The sequence below is a fragment of the Bos indicus genome, chromosome 1 (assembly GCF_029378745.1).
Source record: "Bos indicus isolate NIAB-ARS_2022 breed Sahiwal x Tharparkar chromosome 1, NIAB-ARS_B.indTharparkar_mat_pri_1.0, whole genome shotgun sequence".
Taxonomy (NCBI): Eukaryota; Metazoa; Chordata; class Mammalia; order Artiodactyla; family Bovidae; genus Bos; species Bos indicus.
In genome coordinates, this window is record NC_091760.1 from 145,351,293 (window position 1) to 145,365,807 (window position 14,515).

Below are 14,515 nucleotides of genomic sequence, written 5' to 3' on the forward strand. Positions count from 1 at the left end.
TGGGGGGCCCCTCCTGGCTCAGTGACTTGGGGTCCCCCTTGCAGTCCCTCGTCTGGTGCTCCCCTGTGATCCCACCTCCTGGTGCCCCCCCTCCCAGCCTCTCCTCCTGGTGGCCCCCCATGGCCGCTCTTCCTGGTGCCTCCCCTGTGGCCCCTCCTGGTGCCCTCCCTGCCCGCTCAGTGACTCAGGGGGCCCCCCCTGCGACCCCTCCTCCAGTACCACCCCCTGCAGTCCCTTCTCTGGTGCCCTCCCCAACGGCCCCTCCTCTGGTGCCTCCCCCATGGTCCCTTGCAGCGCCCTCCCTGCCTGCTCAGTGACTTGGGGTCCCCTCTGGTGCCCCGCCCCCGTGATCCCACCTCCTGGTGCCCCCTTCCCAGCCTCTCCTCCTGGTGGCCCCCCCCATGGCCCCTCCTCCTGGTGCCTTCTCCATGGTCCCTTGTGGTGCCCTCCCTGCCCGCTCAGTGACTCGGGGGGCCCCCCCACGACCCCTCCTCCAGTACCAGCCCCCGTGGCCCCTCCTCCGGTGCCTCCTTTGGTGGAAGATGGCAGGACTAGTTAAGCACTTGAAGCGGTGGTGGCAGCAGTGATGCGGAAGCACCCCTGTGTGTCAGCATCCCTCTGCTGACCGTTTTCGTCCCCTGCCTTGAGCCTGTGAAGCCTTGTGTCTCAGACAGTCGGCATCTCTAACATCAGGGAATCTGGTGTGTGTAACTGCATACTCACAAACTGCGCTACACACCCGCAAGGTAGAATGTCGGGGCAGAGTGAGCAAGTAAATGTCCGACTCTGCGACCCCGTGCAGTCCATGGAATTCTCTAGGCCAGAATACTGGAGTGAGTAGCCTTCTCCTTCTCCAGGTCTTCCTAGCCCAGGGATCGAACCTAGATCTCCCGCACTGCAGGTGGATTCTTTACCAGCTGAACAAGGGAAGCCCGGGAATACTGGAGTGGGTGTCTGCTTTGTGTATCTGCACACTTACGAATGGTGCTAAGCATCTGAAAGGTAGAATGTGAGATACTTATTTGGGGGCAGAGTGAAGCCTTGATTTCCAGTCAAGTAAAACTGTAACGATAAATACCACTTCTCAAGGGAATTCGAGAGCTTCATTCAGTCAGCAAAGTTCCCAAGGGCACAGCAGTCCATCGGGTGCCGAGCAACGCGTTCGTGTAATGGGACTAGTTCTGTGTTTGCAGTTAGTGCCCACGAGCTCAGCCCCACCTGACCCTGTTCCACCAGCACTGCTGTGGCATCTGAGCTCCATTTGTCAGCAGAATGGTGAAGCCCTGCAGAAACCCTTGCAGCCTGACTAATGAGTGGTCACGCTGCTGTCAGAGGAGGGTGTCCTGAGCCAGGCGCAGCCACCAGGAGAGGGCTCCGGGAGGTGGTGGCGGTGGCGCCTGGGTGTGTCAGGGACTGGAGACCACAGAGCCTCCAGCTGACAGGGCTCCTCCATGTCCCACCCTGTCCACCCCTTCCAGAGTTTCAGGGTGCCCAGGCCCTGCCCTTCTCCTGTGGCGTGCGGGTGTATCAAGCCGGGCAGGATCTGGCTCCTGACCCTGTGCCATCAGCTGGCCTCCTATCCCTGCAGCCTGGCTCCCTGCGCGCCTCTTCTCCCACAGGGTCTCTCTTCTCTTTTGCAAGAAATAGGAAACCTCCCTGATGGTTCAGATGGTAAAGAATCTGCCGACAATGTAGGAAACCCAGGTTTGAACCCAGGTTTGGATCCCAGGAAGAACCCCTGGAGAAGGGAATAGCAGCCCACTCCAGTATTCCTGCCTATAGAATCCCATGGACAGAGGAGCCTGGCAGGCTGCAGTCCATGGGGTCACAAAGAGTGAGCCACAAGTGAGCGACTGACGCATGCACTTTCACTGGCAGGAGCGTTCCAGCTGCCTCTCCTGGCCTTCCCTGAGGTCCTGCTGCCCTTTACACCCAGGCTCCTCGGCTCTCTTTGCTGCTGCAGTCAGTGCCGCTGTCACTGGTCTCGTCTGGTTCACAGTGCAGCAGGTATGGCTGGCCCTGGCCCAGCTTGGGTGTGAATGGGTTGCCTTTCCGTCAGTAGTAGTTCTACAGCACTGCGCTACCCGAGGACACAGGACCTGGGCACTCGGGGCACCACGCATGGCCGTGTCGTTTCCGGGTCATTCTCAGTTCAGCTGTGCTGGGCTCCATCGTTAGTGACAGTGCTCCCTAACACCGTGGGCACCATGGCGGGTTTGTCTTCTGTGCCTTGTAATTTTCTCCTACATCTGTATTATAAGCTGTGTGACTCCTACAGAGGCATGAGGGTCAGGAGAGCGGTTCTGATGACACATCCATCCTCTGCCTTCCCTAGGGTAAAAGCAGACGTGTCTCAGTCTCCCTCGAGCTCCTCCTTGACCACAGCCCCTCCCCATGTGGACATGGCCGCTGTCCCAGGTTTCAAAATAGCACTGTGCTTGCCGTTCTCTCTACATCAGCACGGAAGCCTGTGTCCCTTGGAATCCAGCTCAACTGTGCCTGCTACTGAGCTGCCAGTAGTGGGGTCATGGGATGTCCTCGTGTGGCCCTCTAGGTTTATTAGCGCGGAGGATCACATCAATAGATGTCCACGCATGCAGTCGTTCTCGTGTTCCCAGCACAAATCCAGCCGGATCACGCAGGATTAGTCAGGACTGCACTCGCTGATGTTTTGTCGCAGGTGTTTACGTCTGTCCCTGGGAGTGGTTCGGCTGACACCTCTTCCTTCCTCCTCGCACTTGGCAGATGTGTTCCTGCTGAGTGTTGGGCGAACTTCCTGGGGGAGCCACCCGGGCATGGACTGTTGTTCGTACAGTGATTTTTTTTCTCTCTTGATTGTACTTCTGTAATGTTGGTAGTCTAGTCAGATTTTCCATTTCTTCCTGAGTCAGCTTTGATGAGTTGCATTTTTCTTGGAATTTGCTCATTTTACCTAAGTTTACAAGGTTTTTGGAGCAGCTCCATTCTGGGGGGTCTCTTGCTGCTTAACTTACACACCCAAGACTCAGCTTCAGAGAACAGTCACGATGTTGTTCTGCTTGTGTCTTCATGGGTCAGGGATTTGCAGGGCGTGTGTGGATGGCCTGTCTGTGCTCTGCAGTGATGGGGACCTCAGCTGGGCTCGCCCAAATATCTGGAGGTTGGCCATGTGTCTGGAGCCATCATTTAGGCTGATGCCTGGGTTCATTGGTTCTTAGTGTCCTGCCCAAGGAGGCTTCGTGAGTGGCATGGGGTGGCACCTCACGCAGCTGGGTGATGATGGTTGGGCAACGCTGGGCACGGCTCTGGGCACTCGGCTCAGAACCTTTGTGCTGGACAAGATGGCTGTGTGACCGTAACCCCAGGCCTGAGGGGCTCTGCAGCGAGTGCCCGTCACACCTGGTGATGCTGGAAAGGAGATGGGGACGCCATGTGCCCTGTCCTCACTGACACATTCTAGGGGCATCTGAGCCAGTCACAGCAAAGAGTTGTGGCGGAGCCTGAGGACCTGCAGCTGTGGCTATGCAGAGGGAGGGTCCTGGTGGCTGGGGATGGGGTCTGCACAGCTTCGCTGCGCTGTGGTCAGATGCACTGCCCGCCCGGTCTTGCCACTGCCCCTCTGAGACCTGCCGCTCTCCCCACAGACGTGGGCCGGTAGGTCTGCACTGGAGAAGCAGTGTCGTTTGGATATCAGTTTGTTTTTCAGAAAGAAAATACAGGCGCTCCATTGTCAGGTCTCATAGGTATATCAGCAAGTTCCATCGTCCCACTGGTCAGGAGGAAGTGATCTGAAGAGTTGTTTCCTGGGCTCCGCTCCAGACACAGGGCGGGCTGTTGGCGCTGACTAGGGCGGGAAGGGGCAGGGGGATGCCGAGCCCGCAACTCCAGGTCTGTCTGGACTCACACACGTGTGCACAGGCCTGCGAAGGTGGCATCTGCTCTCTCAGAAGATGGGTCCGGACAGGACTCTGCCCGAGGCCTCATTCCTTGGCGTGTGGTTGGTGCTTGTTTGCGCTGGCCTGTTGGCGAGTGGAGATCTGATGGTGTGTGTCACGCATGCCTCTGTCATGGCAGGGGGTGAAGGTGGAAGTTATCATGGGGCATCTGCTTTAAAAACCAAGAACACGTTAGGAGTAAGTGAAACATATCTAGGAGTTGTTCAGTCGCTCAGTTGTGTCTGACTCTTTGTGACCCCATGGACTGTAGCCCGCCAGGCTGCCCTGTTCATGGGATTCTCCAGGCAAGAATACTGGAGTGGGTTGCCATTTTCTTCTCCAGGGGTTCTTCCCGACCCAAGGATTGAGCCTGCATCTTCTGCATTGGCAGGCAGATTCTTTACCACTGAGCCACCAGGGAAGCCCCCATATTCAAGAGAGGACTGGTTTTTTGGGGGGCTGTGCTGTGCTGTGCAGCCTGCAGGGTCAGTTCCCTGGGAGAGGACTTTTCATGAGCAGCATGTGTTATGGAGTTGTTTTCCCTGGTGGCTCAGAGGTTAAAGCATCTGCCTGCAATGCAGGAGACCTGAGTTTGATCCCTGGGTGGGGAAGATCCCCTGGAGAAGGAAATGTGCAACCCACTCCAGTATTCTTGCCTGGGAAATCCCATGGACGGAGGAGCCTGGTGGGCTACAGTCCACAGGGTTGCAAAGAGTCGGACACAACTGAGTGACTTCACTTTTTCACTTTGACTTCTGCAATGGTGGAAAGGCTTTATTGTTGGATTAAAGTTAACATGAAGCACGGGAACCGTCTGTTGCAGGGGGAAAGCTTTCCGGTCGGCATGGAGAGCTGGACAAGGGCCTGAAGGAAGACAAGGGCCTGAAGGAAGCTCGCCGAGCCGGCGCCACGCTCGGATCATCTCAGCTCCACCCGCTCTGCAGGGCCCAGGCGGCACAGGAACACGAGGGAGTCACGGTAAGAGTGGAACCTGTAAACGTTTGCTAACTTTCGACTCATAAAAAATACCTCTGGCCCCACGTAAACTCATTAGTTAAGCCTTTTGGCTGGCCGTTTAAAATGCATTTTGTTAGGAGCTTCCTACAGATGGTCTGTTCCTGTCCTCACAGCCTCTCAGCTGGTGCTCTGCTGCCCCCCAGTGGCCGCCGCGGGTGGCCAAGGGCTGGGCATTACTGGGGACTCGCTGTAAAGCCTTTACCGCAGGTTACTTTCTTTGAGGTAATTAAAAGAACATTTCTTCGGTACTTATTGTTGGTGACTATTACATGATTCAGCGTCTGCTCTTGAGGGAAGCTGAGACGATAGCTAATCCCGGTAGTTAGTATGACGTAAGGTTAGTTTGTGGCCTGCAGAGTGACTGAGTCAGGAAGGTCGAGCACTGAACTTTCACATAGGTTTTTTTCTTGGGGAAGAAGTATTATAGGAAGTGGCTGCCAGGGGCTGCTGCTTGCAGAAAGAAGGCGTTCTGTGTTCGTCCACTCCCTTGCTGGGGGCTGAGGCGTGTCAGCCAGGACACAGCCCCCACTGGGCCGTGGTGGGCGTGGAGCCCATGGGGTTGCTTAGGGGCAGGAGATGTGCCATGCCTGACCACAGGGCCCTGGAATTGTACCTGGAAAGCTCCACCTGTCATTTCTGTGTCCTTAGACATCAGGAACATCAGGTCCCTGGTTTCCAGGGAAACCTTTAAAAGAGGTTTTGTCTAATCTTCAACTGGTGCTTTCTTTCTGTTGTCTTTTTTTTCTCTCTTGTACATAGCCAGCAAGTGTACGGAGAGGGCAAACCATGGTTACTTTTACCACTGCTTGTGCCAGTAGGATGGAGTTGTATTTTTAACCACAACTCATCTTTTAGTTCAATTAGTGATCTTAAACCAGTTTCTCTGTAGCCAGAGTTGATTGGGAGATGGTAAAAAGCCCAGACTGAGACCATGCTTCAGCACTGCAAGTGAGCTGGGGTTTACAGCCACCTCCATCCAGGGTGCTGTAGGTGCAACGCTTTTGTTTAGTCGCCCAGTCGTGTCTGACTCTTTATGACCCCACGGACTGTGGGTCACCAGGCTCCTCTGTCCATGAGACTTCCCAGTCAAGAATCCCGGAGTGGGTTGCTATTTCCTTCTCTAGGGGATCTTCCTGACCCAGGGATTGAACCTGTATCTCCTGCACTGGCAGGTGGATTCTTTCCCACTGCGCCATCAGGGAAGCCCCCAAAACATTGCCCTCTTAGGCCCATCTGGGATTCAAACCCAAGATCTCCTGTTTACTAGACAGGTGCTTTCACAGCTAAGCCACAGAGCCAATCATAATGTGATGTGAACTATCATTTTAATTATGCTGTTGAAGTGAATTGGAAAGTGTTTTTGAATGTGACGTAAGCATGCACTGAAGAAGCGAATTGTTTTCGATCCTGTGCACAAGTCAGTTGTCCCTGAAGGCACGGGAGAAAAAGCAAGGACAAAAGGTGGCATCCGAAGCAGAACGGAGAGCGGGATGGTCAGACGCCCGGAGTCAGGAATCAGGTCTTCTGCTGAGTCTGTGCTGATATGTGGTACCTGCAGAGTGGACACTTCACATTTGTGTCATAAAATGAGAGCTAATTCTAGCAACCGTAATCCCGTGTATTAATCTTTTTTTCACAGTGATTTGAAAAAGAAAAAAGCACGCAAGTTTCTGGCTGGATAAAGTATCTCTTGGCTGACACGCTCCTGCTTGGTAGCCTCATTTGCTGTCTGGCGGGAGCGCTGCAGGCAGCCTGTATTTTTAGCTCCAGGCCAGTCCCTGCTGCCACCTCTCTTGCTCCTTAAACAGGCTGAAGTTGCTTCCTGTGCCTCACAGGTGAGAACACCTTCTGAGGCTGGGGCCTCTTGAGGTTGTGCTGTGGAGCCCCTGCAGAGTTTAAGGGCCGTGTGCTGTGCGGGCCAAGTTGCTTCAATCATGTCTGATTCTTTGCGACCCTATGGACTGTAGCCCATCAGGCTCCTCTGTCCATGGGATTCTCCAGGCAAGAATACTGGAGTGGGTTGCCGTTCCCTTCTCCAGGGGATCTTCCCAACCCAAGGATCGAGCCGAGTCTCTTACATCTCCTACATTGGCAGGCGGGCTCTTTACCACTAGTGCCACCTGGGAAACCCTTAGGCTCCCTCAGGGGGTTAATTTGAGGGGGTCCCAGGGAGGCCTGGCTCTGCTCAGACACTGAGGCTTTCCTCAATGTCTCATTGCCACCAATCCCCGCAGTCTGCTTATGACAAATATGTATAGACTCCCCCTCTAATTCTGAAATGAAATCATTACACTTATGACCATATCCAAATGTAGTAAAAGAGAAATTGAGGACGCACGATGAACAGCTCTCACGTGGACCTGTGAATGTCCTGTGCTGCCCACACGCCTGTGGACGCAGAGCTGCAGGCGCTGCGATGCTGACGTGGGACTGCGGTGCCTACTGGAGTGGGGTGGCCCTCAGCTCGTGGACTGGCTCTCAGAGCTGCAGGATGCGGCCCTCTCTGCCTTCACACAGCAGTTACACTCTGGACGCTGGGTGTGTGGGGAGTTGTGACTGTATTGAAACAGGCCTGGTCTTGTGTCCCCATGAAGCTCTTTGTCACCTGCGTGTCAGTCCTTCGGGCAGGACAGTTATTTCTGGGACGGTCCTGCTTGTCTCACACATTCCCTCTCCCTATATGGTGCCCGAGCGCCTCAGCCCTGTGACGACCAGACCACGTCCACACGTGGGTACCACTGATAGGAGCCTTGGCAGAGAGAAGAAGGTGGCAAGGAGGGTGGCCTCCAGATCCTCAGAGGCCTGCTGGGAGTCCTGAAAGCTGGTAGCTGTGGGCCTGGGAGGGTCCCCTGGGGCATCAGGCAGGCCCTGGCAGGTGCAGGTGACCCCGGGTGCTCCTGACTAACCCCAGTGGGGGAAGCAGGAGGCAGCACTGCGAGGGCACCTAGTGCTCAGGCAGGTGGCTAAATCCTCACATATTGGGGTAGAAACTTGACTTTCCCCCCTCACTGTGATTTATTGGCGAACAGAATCTGTTTAACACAGATGACACTTCAGTTTACAAACACTTCTGAAGGTCAGTGAACTAAAGAAAAGTTTGGCTGAGAATGAAGAGTGTCTCAGTGTGCTTCTGGCATGAGTCACTGCTGCCGAGGTGTCCTTGTGTGGCCTGCCTGACTCACCAGCGTCAGCTCAACAAGGGGCGTCCAGGCAGAAGCGTCCCTGTTTGTGAGGTCACGGGTCTCGGGCAGCCAGGGGCAGAGACTGGCCCTGTGGGACCCCGGTGCTGCCCAGGGATCCGAGGTCTGCCCAGCTCAGGTCTGCCAGTGTTCACTCTTCTGCTTGGGAACCAGGAAGCCGAGCGGGAAACGGATACTGCCGGGGACCATGCTCTTCTCCTGGAGGCTTCTGCATGTGCACCTTGGTGGTCCAGTCATCACTCATTGGGAAGCTTGTGTCCTGCCTCCTGGGGCGGCGAGGGCCTGCTTCCCCAAGCCATGTGGAGGAGACGCGCGCAGGGTCCAGAGAGCCCAGGTCGTGGGCGTGGCCGGTGTGGCTGGCGTGGCTGGTGTCGTGGGCGTGGTTGGCGCAGTTGGTGTGGCTAGCGTCAGGCAAGCCATACTTCCCCGGCCACCACAGGTCACCCGCCGGCTCAGTGCGGAGTGTGAACCCAGTTCTGTCCTTGGAAGCATCGGTGGTCAGCATGCCCACGGACTAACTTCTTGTCACTGAAAGAAACCGCAGCAAATGTCCTCCAGCTGTCTCAGGGTCAGGGCCAGATTCCTTGCTCCCGCTTTCACCTGGTCCAGAGTTTAGAGGCCCAGGGGCCCTACCCAACCCACGGAGTTACTTGTGGTTGCAGGATGCAGGCCTTTGGCCCCAACCCCATTCTTTCCTCCACCCTAATTGGGTGAGCCCACCCAGGGAAGCCAGCTGATTTGGGACCTTCATCGTATCTGCACATCCCTTCCCCATGCCTCCTGTGGCAGTAGGCCCGTCACGTCTGCAGCTCTGCCACCATCAAGGGGGAGGGAGAAGCAAGGTGTGGAATGAAGTGTGGCGCCACTGACGGGGAAGAACTTACTGCACCCGCACGTGGTTGAGGTGTGTGTCTGAGGTGTGTGTGCCTCTCAGGATGTGTATCTGATCGGTGTGTACCAGACAGGCAGAGGCCTGCGTGGTCTCTAAGCACATAATGCATACAGGCCCCTGCAAACCAATATGGACAAGACAGTGGGGGAAAAGGGCAGGAAAGCTTGCACAGGTTTGGTACCAGAAATGAAATAGGGGTGGCCAGTGAACATATGAAGCAGTGCCCACTGGCAGCGAAACCCAGCATGTCTGGAGGTTGGGCCAGCACCAGCCCGAAAGCCACCTGGGGATCCTCCCGGAACCATCCCCAAGGTGGGCACCTGGGCCCCAGGTGGGCCTGGCATTCTACTTCTGGGGCCTGTTCCAAGATATGTGCAGCCTAGAGACTGAGACCCTGGCAGCAGCCCTTGACTGAGTCTGTGTACGTGGACTTGAAGCCAGAGGGGAGAGCTGGTTCCTGGGGAATCCTCCCCTGCTCACCCTCTCCCCATTCCTGCTGCTTGGCACTCCCGGTGCCCAAGGAAGCCCTGAGGGTGTTACCGCAGCTGTTGTCTCAGCACTCAGTGCAGGATAGACAGTTAGAAGCTGCTGTGAGCATACTCACAGGGAGACCTTATGGGCTCATCAGCAGAGCCAGGAAGTCATTCTGAAACTGCTGGCCTGCTTCTGCGCCTCACTGCCCATCAGACAGGCTGGGAAGGATGGGGGCCTGCTAAGTGGTCAGGTGCGTGGAGGGTGCTGCAGATGGACTTCTGGGGGGCTTGGGGTTGGGGCGAGGCTGGGATGAGTGGACCAGGGCCTGGAGCTAGGGGGAGGGAAGAACTCCATCTTCTCCCCCCACCTGGACTTCACCTTCTGGAAGGGCTGTCCCCAGGCTGTCGCCCCTGCCGCGGTCCAGCTCCGGCCTCCTCCCCACCCCTCATGGTGGGTGATGGCGCGGACCAGGCACTGGGTTCATGATCTCTTGGCTGATCTTGCATAATTGGGGGTGCCCCCTTCAATGTCCTGGGCCCCTAACGCGCCTTCTTTCTCAGCTCCAGGGCCTCAGGTAGGGGCTCAGATGGCAGGGAATGTCTGAGTGAAGCTTCTTAGCACCTGCAGCAGTGTTCAAGGAAGATCTCTGTTGCACTCTGGACCCAGTCTGTCATTTATCTAGCAGATATGTGCCTTCCACCTGTGGGCAGGCACTAACGGAGGCCCTTGGGACCTGGAAGCAGAGGAGTCATGGTTGCCATCAGGAAGCGCTGACTGTGAGGGGGACCTGCAGGCCAGGGGTGGGACCTCTCCCAGGGGGCAGCATCCCAGCAAGGACCCAGGAGGGGACCCCATGTGCCTTCTCTGCATATCCCTGGCTGAGGGTGGCTGCAGGCAAAGTAGTGCTCAGTTAACCTCACGAGTGGGCTTCCCTGGGGGCTCAGACAGTAAATAATCTGCCTGCAACGTGGGAGACCTGGGTTTGATCCCTGGATTGGGAAGATTCCCCTGGAGGATGGCATGGCAACCCAGTCCAGTTTTCTTGCCTGGAGAATCCCATGGACAGAGGAGTCTTGTGGGCTGCATTCCATGGGTTTGCAAAGAGTCAGACACAACTGAGCAGCTAAGCCCAGCGCAACTCAAAAATATGACTCGGCAAATAAAAATCCAGTTGCCTTTGCAGTGTTGTGTGCTGTTGCATCTGTTGTTCTTGGAGATTAATTGGTGATTTTTTTCTAGCTGTTTTGAGCTCTAGTCAATACTAGACTCAATACTAGATAATAGAATCAGACACTTAAGACTGATGTGTAAAAGAAAAATTAAGAGATTCATTTATATTGTTTAGTCGCTAAGTTGTGTCCACGTCTTTGTGACCTCATGGACTACAGCTCACCAGTTTCCTCTGTCCTCCAGTGTCTCCTGGAGTTTAATCAGATTATGTCCATTGAGTCAGTGATGCCATCCAACCATCCCAGCCTCTGTGGCTCGATCATTGTAGATACAGGAAAATCTGGTGTCCTTCCCTGTGTCCTCATGGAGGGAGTTTTAGAAATACTAGCATCGCCCTCTTGTGGATGGGTTTATTACGTAGTCACCACTCTAAAATCTGAAAGGCTGAATCTATGAGACCCCCTGGCCCTCCTGTGCACATGGAGAATTCTAGAAGATTGATGTTTCCTGACCATCTTATGAATGCACTCTTGGCTGTGCCCAGGACGCTGTGGACTGCTGCTGGGTTTGTGGTCCACCTTTTGAACGTGAACTGGGACATTCCATGTGGTCTCTCATCACTCCCAGGAGTTTGTCAGGTGGCAACTGGCAGCAGTGATGAGAGCTCCATGGGCCCAATTCTGGAAGAACAAAGCCCAGAGCCGCTTAGAGGACAGGGCAGGTCTCTTGGTTCCTGGGGGCCCTCAGGCCTCTGCAGTGCTGCACAGGCAGGCCCTGGAGGACGGGCGTGGCTGGGGGTGGGTTGGAAGCAAGTGATGACAGTGGTGTCTGCTGCTGCTGAGACGAGAGTGGGGGCAGAGGCCGGCGACCTGCACTCTAGGCAGGGCTGCAGGCTTCATGGGGTGGGGAGTCCTGAACATTGTGTATTTTCCAAGCAGATGGCACGGGGAAGTGGGCACGGAGCAGGGGATTGGGGACAGGAGAGGATCCCAGCAGCCTAGTGGGCCCAAGTGGGCTGCAGCTGTTGGGGTGGGGGCATGGAGGGCACTTTAGCCTTATCATTGGGTCGTGCCTTTTTTGTTCAGTGTTATCCTCTTCTCCCTGCATTCTTGCATTGTCTGGGGTGGTGGAGCGGGCGGTGAGAAGTGGCCCCAGTCCAGTTTGGACTTCGGCCTCCATGACACAGCTCTGTGCTTGAGGCAGTTTGCCGGCTTCCCAGCCCAGTCTCCTCGCGTGATATGTCACCCGTAGCAGCGAGAGCTGGTGGCACCATCCTCTGCTGTCCTGATGAGAGAGACCGTGCTTTCCAGTCTTTTCCAGCTGATTCATTCTGTGTTTGGAATCCATGCATTCCTTCTTGAAATCCACATACCTTTTATTTCAAATTGAACGGTAACTTTCTCATATAATTTGTGTTTTTTTTCCTGGGATTTTTTTTTTTAAAAGCTGACTTTATTGAGATATAGTTGACAGGCAATAAAAATCACTTTTCTGTGAGCAGTTAGACGTGTGCTGACAGTGTGTGCACTTAGCACAGCACCGCCGTGTCTCCTTCCTCCCAGAGGTGCCCTCTGGCCCGCTCAGATGTCCCCATCCACCCTCATCGCAGAGTGGCCTTGTCTGTTGGTGGTATTCTACGCCATTGCCTGCCACGGACAGAGAGCCAGGACGTAGCAGTGGAGAGGGCGGACCGCACTGTCCAGCGTGCCCAGAGCTCCAGGTGGACGCCTTCAGACAGTAGGTGGCGCTGTGGGGTTGTGCCGAGATAACGAGAGAAGCCTGTTTCCCATCCTGAACCCAGATACCAACTTCCTGTGGGAAGTCTTCGGGAAAGTTTCGGTTCACTGGCTTTGTTTCAACCGTTTTAAAGGAGCCAGGAGACAATGGCATGGAATACTTATGGCTGGTTTAGTTTACTGAATGACCTGATTTATACATTTTATCAAATAATTTATGTTTAACTATACTAATAAATTGAGTCTGTGTTACAGACTTGGAAAGCACAGTTGCATAATTTGTTCTCATCTTTAAAAAAGTATTGCTTTGCTTATTTATGTGTAACATAATTCTGTAGTTCTACTGTTTTAGCTTAATATTTCACATAGGCAATAATTAAGAAAAAATGCAAAAGAAAAAAAAAATCCCAGTCTCTACTCTCAAGTTCTAAATGTGTGGTAACAGATTGCTGATTTTAATAAGACTAACCAAAATTTGTATGTGTGTGTTTGATCTTTTGTGAAGACAACTCTTCACTAAGTGAAAAAATAATGTGACTGCTTAAGGTTTAAAATTCCTCTTCCATAAACCCGTGTCTTGCAGCCCTACGGCTGTGTTGAAGCCACGCCCACTCTGTTGTCCTGTCCCCACCCTCACTTGCTCTGCTGAGGCTGACCTTGCAGCACTGTGCACCAGGGAGGGCGGGGGCGGGGCGGGGTCAGGTCTGGCCAGGCAGTAGCCTGGGTCCATGGTGTAATCCAGGGCCTCCAAGTCGTGGCTCAGATTCTGCCTATGAGATCCCAGGGTGCTAGACTTTGGGGATGAAGGCATACTCCAGCCAGTAGAGATCCCTGCGGGCCAGAGTGAGTAAGGGACCTGTTCCCACACCTCCCTGTGAACGTCCGTCCAGGATGACACTCACATCTCCTGAGGGCCTCCTGGCAGTTTGGGGATACAGATCTGCAGGTGGGGTGAGGCCTGTGGGCTGCCCCACCCTGGAACTCGGGGTCTCTTAGGCTCCCACCTTTGTAGGTGATCAGCTTCAGGGACCTGAGATGGGTCACCCCCTCTCAGACTGGGTGACACCCTGCCACTGCCCTCCAGCCCATCTTCATTGCCTCAGTAACCAGACTGCTTTGGTCTCGACTCCGTTGGTGCTCTCTAGTCATGGATTTCAGTGACAAAGATGTGGGTTTTCGTTGTTGCCTTTTATTGCCGTCTCCTTGCACTTGGCATCCATTTGGTGGTAGATTCGGATCTTCACACCCTGAGATGTTTCCCCTCTTGCAGCTCTGAGTGTGCCCCTCGTGTGTCTGTTCCTCAGGCTTATGAATTGCATGCCTCAGGTGCCACCTGCGGTCCAGGCTTTCACACCTCTGGTCTCTTTTCAAGTTGTTTCTTCCCCTTCAGTCTTGCTGATGTTTTTAGTCAAATCTGGTCACTTTTGTCCTCTTGGGCTCCAGAATCACTGCAAATGGTGACTGCAGCCATGAAATTAAAGGATACTTGCTCCTTGGAAGAAAAGCTGTGACCAACCTAGGCAGCATATTAAACAGCAGAGACTTTGCCAGCAAAGGTCCATCTAGTCAAAGCTCTGGTTTTTCCAGTAGTTATGTGTGGATGTAAGAATTGGACCATAAAGAAAGCTGAGTGCCAAAGAATTGATGCTTTTGCCCTGTGGTGTTGAAGACTGTTGAGAGTTCCTTGGACTGCATGGAGATCAAACCAATCTATCCTAGAGGAAATCAATCCTGAATATTCTTTGGAAGGACTGATGGTGAAGCTGAAGTTCCAATACTTTGGCCACTTGATGCGAAGAACTGACTCATTGGAAGAGACCCTGATGCTGGGCAAGATTGAAGGTAGAAGGCGAAGGGGATGACAGAGGATGAGGTGGTTGGATGGCATCACCAAGTCAATGGACCTGAGTTAGAGCAAGCTCTGGGAGTTGGTGATGGACAGGGAAGCCTGGCATGCTGCAGTCCATGGGTCACAAAGAGTCAGACACAGCTGAGCAACTGAACTGAACTGAACCTTCCTTGTACATACATACGTTCACATCAGCTCTTTCACCTACGCATACCCAGTTAAAAAATGACAACCCTGGAATCATTTATAAATAGAGCAACTAG

General features: G+C 54.2%; 1 protein-coding gene across 10 annotated transcripts in view; it reads left to right on the plus strand.

Annotated features, from left to right (window-relative positions):
• ADARB1 (adenosine deaminase RNA specific B1) overlaps nt 1-14,515 on the plus strand; it is a 116,106-nt gene that overhangs the window by 41,241 nt on the left and 60,350 nt on the right. For 8 of the 10 annotated variants that reach the window (XR_002180986.2, XM_019963238.2, XM_070796021.1 and 5 more), the window contains exon 2: nt 4,738-4,892. The gene's annotated coding sequence lies outside the window, so the exon portion shown is untranslated. Of the gene's footprint in view, nt 1-4,737; nt 4,893-4,970; nt 6,767-14,515 lie in introns of those variants that run through there. The other 2 variants (XM_070795994.1, XM_070796016.1) reach the window with 2 other exon arrangements.